At 36.3% G+C, this 10,737-nt stretch overlaps 1 protein-coding gene across 1 annotated transcript in view; it reads right to left on the reverse strand.

Annotated features, from left to right (window-relative positions):
- Nucleotides 1-9,179, reverse strand: part of COL8A2 (collagen type VIII alpha 2 chain) — a 70,403-nt gene extending 61,224 nt beyond the window's left edge. Inside the window, exon 1 of the mRNA XM_072420119.1 lies at nucleotides 8,992-9,179. The gene's annotated coding sequence lies outside the window, so the exon portion shown is untranslated. The remainder of the gene's footprint in view (nucleotides 1-8,991) is intronic.
- Nucleotides 9,180-10,737: the final 1,558 nt, after the last annotated feature.

The following is a 10,737-nucleotide window of genomic DNA, read 5'->3' on the forward strand; positions in this document are numbered from 1 at the left end:
CAAAACTTCCTTAAAAATTATTTTTTTCTTTCTACAATTAATAATTAATATTTTAATGACTTCTATTGACCTGGTTAACAACTTAATTGTATATTTAATTTCAGTAACTACACAGTTTTTTAATCACTGAGTTTTAATTTTCTCAGTTCTCTGATGGGTTCCATGCTGCTGTTTTGTCAATAATGATCACATTTTTATTGGTATGCCCACCCAGCTGTATTAGGCTGCTTTGGAGGTCCTCCAGCCAGTCCATACTTTAGTCATTTCACTATTAAAGTTAGACTTTGCACTTCTAATGACACATAAAATAAACAAATTGGTAGTTTTTAAATTGCCTGTGAAGGTTCTTGTTCATCAAGGTCATTGTACAGTAAATCTAGTAGTAGTTAGTCTCCTTTACCTGGACTTCTTGTAATGTGGAAGGCTTTTCACAACTGTAAAACATCCTCAACATTACAAGAATCAGTCCGGATCCCTATGCTTCTCCTTTTTCCAAATCTTGCACATATGTTACAAAAGCTCATAAATATTCTTGTCTAGTTTCAGTAATTATATTTACATTTTTCTAAAAAGCTGTACATTTGGAGAAGAGGAAATAGAACTGCTCCTTCAACTTGTGAATAAGTTGGAGGAATGTAGTTTAGAGTAAGTGTCAGTATGTGTTCATTTGTGCTTTTGTGTCAACTAGAATTGCCATGGATTACCCTACCAAATGTAATTTAGCCTTTGCAAAGCAATCACATTAATCTTAGCTAAATGTGAATGTGGAATCCAAGAAATGTATGGGTATTTAAACTACAGAGGTTTTATTTAACTGCCTCCAGCACACTGTTGCCTTTAATTTGGTCTACAAAAAATTATTGCTGGTTGGCAAATGTTAATGACTGAGCAGGAATTCCATTACGTTTGATATATTACAATAACAATCAGCAAAGGTTATGCAACATTTATTTAACAGTGTATCCTGCAAGGATGGTGTGTGTATGACAATTTAGTCATTTTGCAGACTTGTATATAAGAAAAATAGGAGACTGTTAAGGGCATCATATTACATGTGGGGCACTCTTCATTTAGGCTTACTGCTTTGTATAGAAATGGCTTGCAGCACTATATGTGAATTCATGTAGGAATGGTTTTAATGCTGCCTACACATCTACACTTTAAAAATCTATGCCTATTAGGAAAGAGAAGGAGCAGTAGACTGATATCTTTACCCCACTGTTAATACTTCTTCCAGTTTGAGTGCTGTTGGTCAGAGGTTTACAAGAGGGTGAAGTCAAGTCAAATTTAAGTACCGTATTTTTCGGCGTATAAGACGCACTTTTTCTTCCCCAAAACTGGGGGGGTGATCAGAAGGGGATAAATTGGCACAGGGTGATCAGAAGGGGAATAATCTTTTAGAATCTTTTTTTTCTAGATTTTCCTCCTTTAAAATTGGGTGCGTCTTATATGCCGGAGCGTCTTATATGCCGAAAAATACGGTATGTATACTAATTGCATTCAAATACATGTAATATTATATTAAAATATAACTGCATTACTGGTACATTTTAGTAATCTGCTGTTCAGCTTTAGGCCTACTTGACTCTCAAATTATTAAATTGCTAACTGTCAGCCCCGTGATGTCCAAAAAAGCTTCATTTGCAAGAGGTTGGTCTTTCCTCTTCAACTGGAAAAAAACTTTTTTACCCAAATTCCATAAACTGCACAATATGACAAATCATTTTGGCATGCAAACAGCTGCCATATATGTATTTTAGCTCTGTATTTAGATGCTTGTCTCGACACCAGCTTTTAAAATGCATTTCCCTGTTTTCAAAGAAGTAGTTTCACTGTTTTAATATTAGCATTTTGCACATTTAAAGGCACTAACATGTTCCATAGCACTTAACACATACCTATTCACAATCTCTGCCCACTTGGCGCTTGGTGTCAAACAAACACAGACATTTTTTTAGGATTAGTGTAATCAGTAGTTAGTAAACCTACCAGTTTAGCTCTAAAAGAAATCAGAAAAAAGAGAACAAATTTAAACTTAAAGATACTTTAAAAAAATGAATCTATGTAGATAACATCCCTAGTGGAAAGGGGACCCAGTGTCTTGTCATTGCATAGCAAGAGTGACAACTATGTAGATATTGGGAACTATACATAAGACTACTAGATCAGTGGTTCTCAACTAAGTTTCCTCCAGAGATTGCCAGGGGTTCCTTGTCCCATGAGCAATTTGTGCCCCTGAACCCAATTTAATTGGCACCAGTGAAATGTTTGGCTATCTGTAGAGATGGCATTCTTCCCACTGGCCAGTAATGTAAACGGGACTCTTCCTCTGACTATCATACTACTGTACTGTGAGCTGTGCATATAATAATTTTATCAGGGGTTTCCTAAGCCCTAAAAGTTATTTCAAGGTTTCATCATGTTAAAAAGGTCAAACAAGGCTGTTAAATTTATTTATATATCAACCATTATTTATAGAACATGACCCTTCAATATATATTACATAATCAAGTTTAGTTAATTGAATATATTTAGTAATGCATATATTTAGGCATTAAACCCATTCCTCAAATTCTAAGAACCTTGAACAGTCTAAAAAAAAAGAAAATCCATATTTATTTTTATTGATATCCAACATACCCCATCCCACTTGTGCTGTTGTGATGCTTAATGTAGCAGCTGACCATGCTTTTTGTCATTCTTTTTATTAAAAGAATGGAAAAGCATAGGAAAGCATTACTTTTTTTTTTACCATCTTTAAAGCAGATGTATACCCACAGGGGACGTGTTTGAAAATTCAGATTAGGCGTACAATATTAAAAAAAAGACCAAAATATCAATTTATTTGCTTCATATGCATTTATTTGCTACATATGTTTAGTGCACGTTCATAGGTCGATTTTAATATTAAGAGCCTGTAGGCATACTATGTTTGACACCTTAATTAGCACTTCTGTTAGGATAACCAGGACATGCCCTTGTTTTTCTGGTCTGGATCTGGTTTAGAATATTGGAATATTGAGTAGGGCCAATTCAGATGTGCAGTGAGGTTGTGGTGTAGTTATTACTTTAATTCCTGTGAACCATGCCCATGGTTGAGATACTACATGTATTGTCTAGCCTGTGGCTGCCCATAGGGTATGAATGGGAGCAGTAATTAGTGGTTCTGTATGCTGCCTCTTCTTCATTAAGAACCAGTGCAATAGTTGATGCAATGACCTTGAGATGCCTGTGAATGCCTGTTCCCACCACCAATCTTAGTCTAACTATAATTTTATAAAATTAATATACCCACTAGTGATTCACAAGTAATAATACAAAAACAGCCTACTTTATTTTTCTGTGCTGCCTATATGCATGTGTCTATAATGATTGATAAGTGTAATTGAAGCATATGTGGCACAACACTAGCACTAGGAAGACTTCTTCTTTACCACAACAAAAAACATGACAAACATGGCAAAATGACATCCTTGCCGAACAATCTTTTTCCAATGAACTACTTCTAACCTAGGCAGACACTCCTAGCCACGGGTCTTAGGGTAAAGATGATTATTTGGGATGGATTGCCCTGTGAAATCAATATTTGTCACAAAAGATCATAGCTTGGTCCTCAATCCCACTCAACTGGTCTAATGCCAATATTATCATGAAGGTTTATATTCTAGTCAATGTACTATTTTAATGGCTGTGTAGCTGTTTTGTGTCATTGGGTACCTGTAGATTTTATTGGTAATAAACAGGGGGCAGCAGAATTGGCCACTGTGATAGGTATTAGTAGTAATAAAGGTTTTGCCATAACTTACTCGTGTCTTGTTAAAGTCGAGTCTACTGCTTTGTGCCTCTATGCGGTTTGGCATGTTATTTTGGCAGTGATATGTTTTAGCGAGTTACAGTTGTTACTTATTAGTGCTGGTAGTTTTTGCCACAAGGTATTGGCACCAAGAAAAGTAAAAATTCTGAGCGTTTCCTGAGCTTTTTTTATGTACTCTGTTGCAAAGGGTCCCTAACACTAACATTTCTTCTGCCACTTATGTTTCCCCTTGACTTATCCTTAAATTTATGCCTTAAAACCTAAACTCCCCCAACACAGCAGCACATTGTTACCTAGCCTTTGCTCTTCTTCTAAAACATAGATGGGAGTATTAAAACACAACTCCAGTTTTCCAATTAGAGCTTAAACATGGCCGGGCAAACCCCATGCTCCTCCATACCCAGAACAAGTAACAGATTTAGCCATCACTCCCAGTGGCTGAATAGGGCAGTGACCAATTAATGCTGTGCTGCTGGAATAAGGGTTTTAAAATAAACCTTGCATGGACAGGTTTGCTTTACCCTTGAGCACTTACAGTAATCTTTACCCTTTCCCTAGCACTTAACCTTAACCTAAAGTGAGCCATAAATTGTCCAATGAAGTTCAAAAAATCAACAGGTGAGAAACAAAGGAACTTTGGGGACTTTCTAATCTTAGCAAACTATTGAGTTATCGTGTGTTTTTTTTTCATCACAACTAATCAGTATTCACTGTAAAATATTCACTTGGATAGTGTTAACTTCAGGACTTTGTAAAAAATCTTGGTCCTTCTGAAAAAGAACATCACATAGGAAAGAATGTAATAATTTTTTATTTCCTATCCAGCCTTTACTACATATTTCCTATAGCTCTGACACACCACAAATGAAACAGCAGAAAGCCCATTCTGCACAAAGGTACCTGCAGGCTATACAAGCGAGGGGCTATAATGTTCTAATAATTATAATTCAGTTAAATGTGATACTGGAGCATATTATGATGCTTCCCGTCATTGAGAACATTTACGTTTTTTCCTTTTATACTGTACATTACATGCTGAGCTAGGGATATTTCCTTAGTTTGAATACACAGTTTCCTCTGTATAACTTCACAGCCTCCCTGTCACTGCCAGACTCCTAATGAACACCTCCTCCCATGTCCTTGCCAAAGCGGTCATAGACTCCTTCCAGAGCACGTGGCAACCAGAATAGGAGCAGGACACTGGGACAAACAACCCAACCTTTTTTATCATCACATTTCCATTCAGTCTGCCCAAACATTAGGCTTTTCATTCTTCTTTTCTCTATCCTTTCCTTTTTTTCTTTTGTATTTAAACTTCTGCTAACTTTTTTATGGTCAACAAACCTCCGCCTTTATATTCAGCACTTGAAAGTGTTAATGTTTTAATGTTAGCACTGTAAGAAATCACGTTGCAAGCAGTCAGCATGGGAAACACAACATAGGCACTGTATTCAGATTAGGGTAAAAGGTGGCATAAGCTGCTTTATGAGGATCAGCTGGACGCATTGTTACTATAGTTCCCCTTTTCTGTCTGAGCGCTCAATACACTTGCTGTTGTTTAACTTATCCTAATACTCATATTAACATCTTATGAGGACTGTAAATAAATAAAAGCAACAGGGCCAGTTTAATGGTGTATAAATTCTCAAGTTTTTGTTCCCGTTTTAAAATATGGAGGAGTTAGAACCTTTTTCAGGTTTTAATGCTCTCAGTAGTTCCATTGGGGAGATATAACCTCTCTATTTGTCCTATAACTGCTAGAGGTAAAATCCAAAACTTTGAGTTGCTACCAAACCAGAAATAGAGGAGAAATCTTTTGGTTTCTGTGAGATCTGTCCAAAAGAGGACTTACCTCATTGTGTAAAAATATCTTCTCACTTATCATTTTGCCTACAAGCCCAAAAAACAAAGAAAAAAGGCACAAAAAAGCTTTAAATATATATGATAATCGGGAGAAGTGTGGAGAATTCTGAGCCATAAAACAGCAAATGGTTATGGTGCTAAGCTGTATTACAAACAATGTACAGTAAGTGCTGTAAAATATGACGTAGTCTTGCTTCCACTACATCCTGTAAATGGACAGCGATATACCGTAGGTACACTGCCATTTTGGTGCCCTAGGGTATACTATGTAGAATACTGCTTAAAACTGATGTGAACAATCAACCTATTTCTTTTTCATGTTTAGCTTAAGTTTACGCCCAACTCCAGGCACAATAACCTTTCCAGGGCAAAAGCAGTTAAACATTCCTCAACAGCAATCTCTTATCAAGCAGGCTTTTTCCTACATCCTGCAAATCTGCTTGTTTACATGCCAACATGATTACAGCTCCCGCTGTATTTCCAGGCCAATGGGATGTAGCCTCTTCATTTTTTTATAGACCCCATCGCTATGGTTGTGTCTCCACCTCCTCCAGGCCATTCATAAAATCCACTGCCCCAGGTCTCATACTGTGAATGGCCAGGAGGAGCGGAACATGGAGACATGACCTTAGTTTTGGGATCAATTCTCTGCACTGCTTACCCCAAAGCTAACAAAAAAAAAAGCTTGAGCTACCCAATTCCCTCATAATACACTAATAAACATCACACTGAATGCACTGACAAAATAGAATATATGATTGGTAGAAATAAAGAAAAAAAAATGTAAGATTAGAAACTTGGTTTTAATAAGTAAACCTAAACTAAGATTGTGGCAGTATCAATGTTGGACAAAGATTTACATTTGTCAAGTATTTCTCACCTACATCTATTATACAACAAACATAATTCCTGTCTCTAAATATATATATAAAGTATATGACCAAATACCTTTATTTCTTATTTCTAGTACACTAACAGCAGGATATTTATATTTCAAAAAATAGCGGTTAATAAACATATTAAATATAATAAACACTAAATTAGTATTGCAGCATGAGGCTCGAGTGTCTTTATAAGCATATAAAGAAATAATGTTATTATGATTCCGCATGGGCGGTACCTTTGAAAGGACATGTAAAGCAAATGAGAGAAGGTAGGGACCAGCAGCATAAATGGTCCATGTTAATATGATTAAAAGTCCATGATGGAAAATGTTCCACCAAAACATTGTTATAATAGTGACTAAATGTACTGTATAGTCTAAATAGATATATTAAGCTTACAAATGAAGAGAAATAGGTACATATGGTAGGTACTGGTATCCTAAACTTGTGCATTGGTTCCCCATTTGTGCAATCAAATTCAGAAACCCAATATAGCATTTTACAAGAAATCTAAGAAATAACCCTAAAAAGAACCTGTCATGATAGAAATCTGAAAACAGACATTTATCAAGTAGAGGAGTGGGGGTCAGTAGAGTCAGAGTTGAAACACTGTCTGTCTTCCAACTTTCCAATTCAATTGTTTTAACCTAGGGCACCCCATGAGAACAAATGACAGACTCTAGAAGAGATCTGGCCATCTCATTAGTTCTCTTTGAAGCCACTTTAGTACCTTTTATTTAAATGATAAGAATATAATATGACAGCTAATATCCTCCAACTCAATAAAAATACATCATTGGCCCAACACATAGTCCTCAGGGTCACTTTTCAATCCTATGTATACATTTTTTCCTGCTGACTGTACATTTATAGACAAAGTATATTTGATATCGTCCATTTTCAAGCTTCAAAGATTTGGTAACATATACAGATTCACCCACATTCTTCTAACTCGGCACATAACTAACTATATTTGGGCATATTTAAAGGGTTCATCCACCTAGAACATATTTTTGCCTTTTGGGTAGAAAATAGTATTGGACCATTTACCAGATTCCTCAATCCCTCATAGAATAAGGTAGCAAGATCTAGGTTGTACCCACCTGCCCTGGCCATCATGTTTGATGTTTCTTAACACAGTTATAGTAGAGGGACTGAATATTGCAGGATGTAGTACAATTAGTGAAACTCCATGGCTGGTCATGCAAAACCAGGATAGTATGAGTTCAGATCATCTATAGTGTCAAAATGGTATAAAAGAAGCCAATAATTGACTGGAACAACCATCATCCTTACATACCAATATTTCAGTTTTCTAGCAGACCAAACCTTCCAAGGTAATGCAAAAAAGTGCATTATCTAAGAGCAACCAGATTCAGTGTTCAATAGTTTCAAATAGTCAGAACAAGAACAAATTTTGGTAAATTGATTTTGATTAGCAAGTGCACTAAAGGTCCCAATGCACTCCCGGATACCTACCTACCAGTAAACATCCTGAAAATACAAAGGTATTGGATCATCTATGTTGCAGGATCTCTTAAGAGTATCACACATTGGACAACCTGATTGTACAATCTTCTGTAGGGCCTACCTGAGTAGAAATATACTCAGCATTCTTTAGGTAAGTCACTATCGTTCCTTTTTGTGATTGTACAATCAGATTGTAACACAAGTGGCCAGCTTTTCACAGACTAGACTGATTCCACCTATTTTTTTTTTTTTAGATAAAGCCTTTTTAGCCTTATCATTTTTATTTGCTTTATTCTTGCTATAGACAGGTAGCTAGGTAAATCAGAACCCGTTTTCCATTTATTTAATGTAAGTGCAGAGAGTACCACAATAAGCAGCATCTCCCACAAACAACAACCAATGAGATGTTATCTGTTATCGATTCAACACAATAAGATCTGGTTGCTATAGGTTACGGCACTTCCTACTTTTACCTAAAAGCCCGCTTGCCCTTGGAATGTGAAGCTTTTGCTGTAAACAGGTAGCTGGCCGAAAAAAAGTTTATAGTAAGGATCCGTGCACCTGTTCCAAATTCAGCCTGATGATTCATCTAGACTACTATGTGGTCTCAAGATAATATCAAAACACAAGTTTCTACTTAAAACGTCTACCACAGTTGTGGAAGCAACTGTTTCCTACATTTTTTTTCCTAGCCCCTATTTGTAATTTTTCCTATTCTTTCCGTGTCCCTCTCTTTGGGGCAAAAAAAGTTCAGTCTGCATTCTTGCACAGAATAAAGAATAAATACTCAAAAACTGATCTTATTTTACAAAAAGCAGTAACCCATAGCAACCTTGCATGGCTATGGAAATCTAAAATCCTTTTTGTTGCTGTCGGTTACTACATCATATCAGTGCTTTAACACTTATATGGTTAAACCCAAATGCTGGGTAAAAGTGTTATAAAATAGCTGGAGCTTACCGTTGCAGTGTCAGCAATCAGTGTGGCATCAGGTTAGTTGTGGTGCCTAAAGAGGGCAGATGTGATTGTCTCCTGCAGGAACAGCTGGATGTCTGCTCAGCTACTAGTGGCACCTTGCAGCCTCACAGCAGTCAGCTGAGCCCAGCTCAGCAAAGGAGAGAGTTTTATAACATGTGAATATTCAGGATGAGTAAATTCTCTTTAAGACCAAGGGGTGGGAGTGTGTAAGAAGAGAGAAGGGGCAGAGACCAGGAGGTTTGGAGTGGATTCCAGCCCCCAGATTACTTTTCAGTTTCACAGACCCAAAAGTTTATTTTTTCCCTCTTCTTGTTATTTCTTTTTAGGAAAAACAAAATTCTAAAAGAGGGGTGTGACTACAAGGAGCTGGAGGGGTGGACAATATTGAAGTAGGGTGGTTTTGGGTGGGATAAAATGACCTTGCCCAAGGTGTAATGTCAGAAAGCTGGATAAATTTAGATCTGACTTTACATGAGAAATACAGCAGTATAATGTAGTCCACAGTTACTGCAAAGAGAAAAAAAGGAAAATGATTCAAGCCATTACATTTTATTTATATGGAGAATTGATGTCATCCACACAACCTAGTGTGGCACAGAAAGGGCATTTTTATAATCTGTGCTAATGCACTAGAAATCTGGTTACCTAAACCTCATTATCACAATGCCAAAAAAATAAAAAAGAAAATAATGTCCTTGTTGCATAGAGTCACTTTTTTATTTTCCAACTTGCACTTGAAACATAGTGGGTGGAACCTGGTTGCTATGGGAAATGCCCCATATATTATAAAACAATTTTGTATATGTGACAATCAAGGCCTTATCAATGCCCATCAGATATATTCCAACCTCAACAATCAATTAGATTACGGTATATATGGATTACTTACCCTATTTTACAATGCTGTGTGTGTGCATGCACCAGATGATTTGTAGTTACAAGTGAATATTGTATATCTAGTAATAAATAAAAATCACATTATGCCAAAAACACATTTTGTATTTTTATAAACATAAATAGAGAAACTACTCCTCTGCGCAAGGTGCAATAACATGCTTGATTCATTTCCATCATAAATTTATATAATTTACAAAGATACTTTTTCTGTTTCCTTGGGTACAGCTTTTTTTTTTTAAGTCACTCCAAGATTTATAATCACACTATTATAGTGATATCATAGTGATATACACACTACAATATCACTTGCATTGGGCATTTTGGTAATTTTTTTGTATGTATTTTCCCATATATATTTTTTATGTGAAATGTATTGAGATATAGGAGAACCAGATTGCTGACCTCTTTTTTAGAATGCTAGTTCCCTGGCTGCTATGCTGATACTTTGTTTTTAATGGTGTCTAAATACCGGTATGTGACTAAACTTGGACAAAGCCAGGGAAGAAGCCTTTTTAGATAGAGGCTAGCAATTGTGACAAATTTTACATCATCTTAATAAATGTATTTTATAGAAAAAAAATGAAATATTTCAAAGCTTTAGTAGTGCCCACAAGTTTTCCCCAATTGGCACTACCATCTTGGCTTCTGCACACATAAGAGGTAAAACCTGGCAGTCTTTTAAAGATGCTGGGTTAATATCTAGTCTTCATATCAAGTCATTTGCTTGGATTGCAGGATGGTATTGAAGCCAGTAGACGATTTCATAGAGCAACAATCTTGCCTACTTCAAAGAAACACAATTAGCAGTGGCTTCTCTGATCTTGTAGCTCA

The sequence above is a fragment of the Pyxicephalus adspersus genome, chromosome 1 (assembly GCF_032062135.1).
Source record: "Pyxicephalus adspersus chromosome 1, UCB_Pads_2.0, whole genome shotgun sequence".
Taxonomy (NCBI): domain Eukaryota; kingdom Metazoa; phylum Chordata; class Amphibia; order Anura; family Pyxicephalidae; genus Pyxicephalus; species Pyxicephalus adspersus.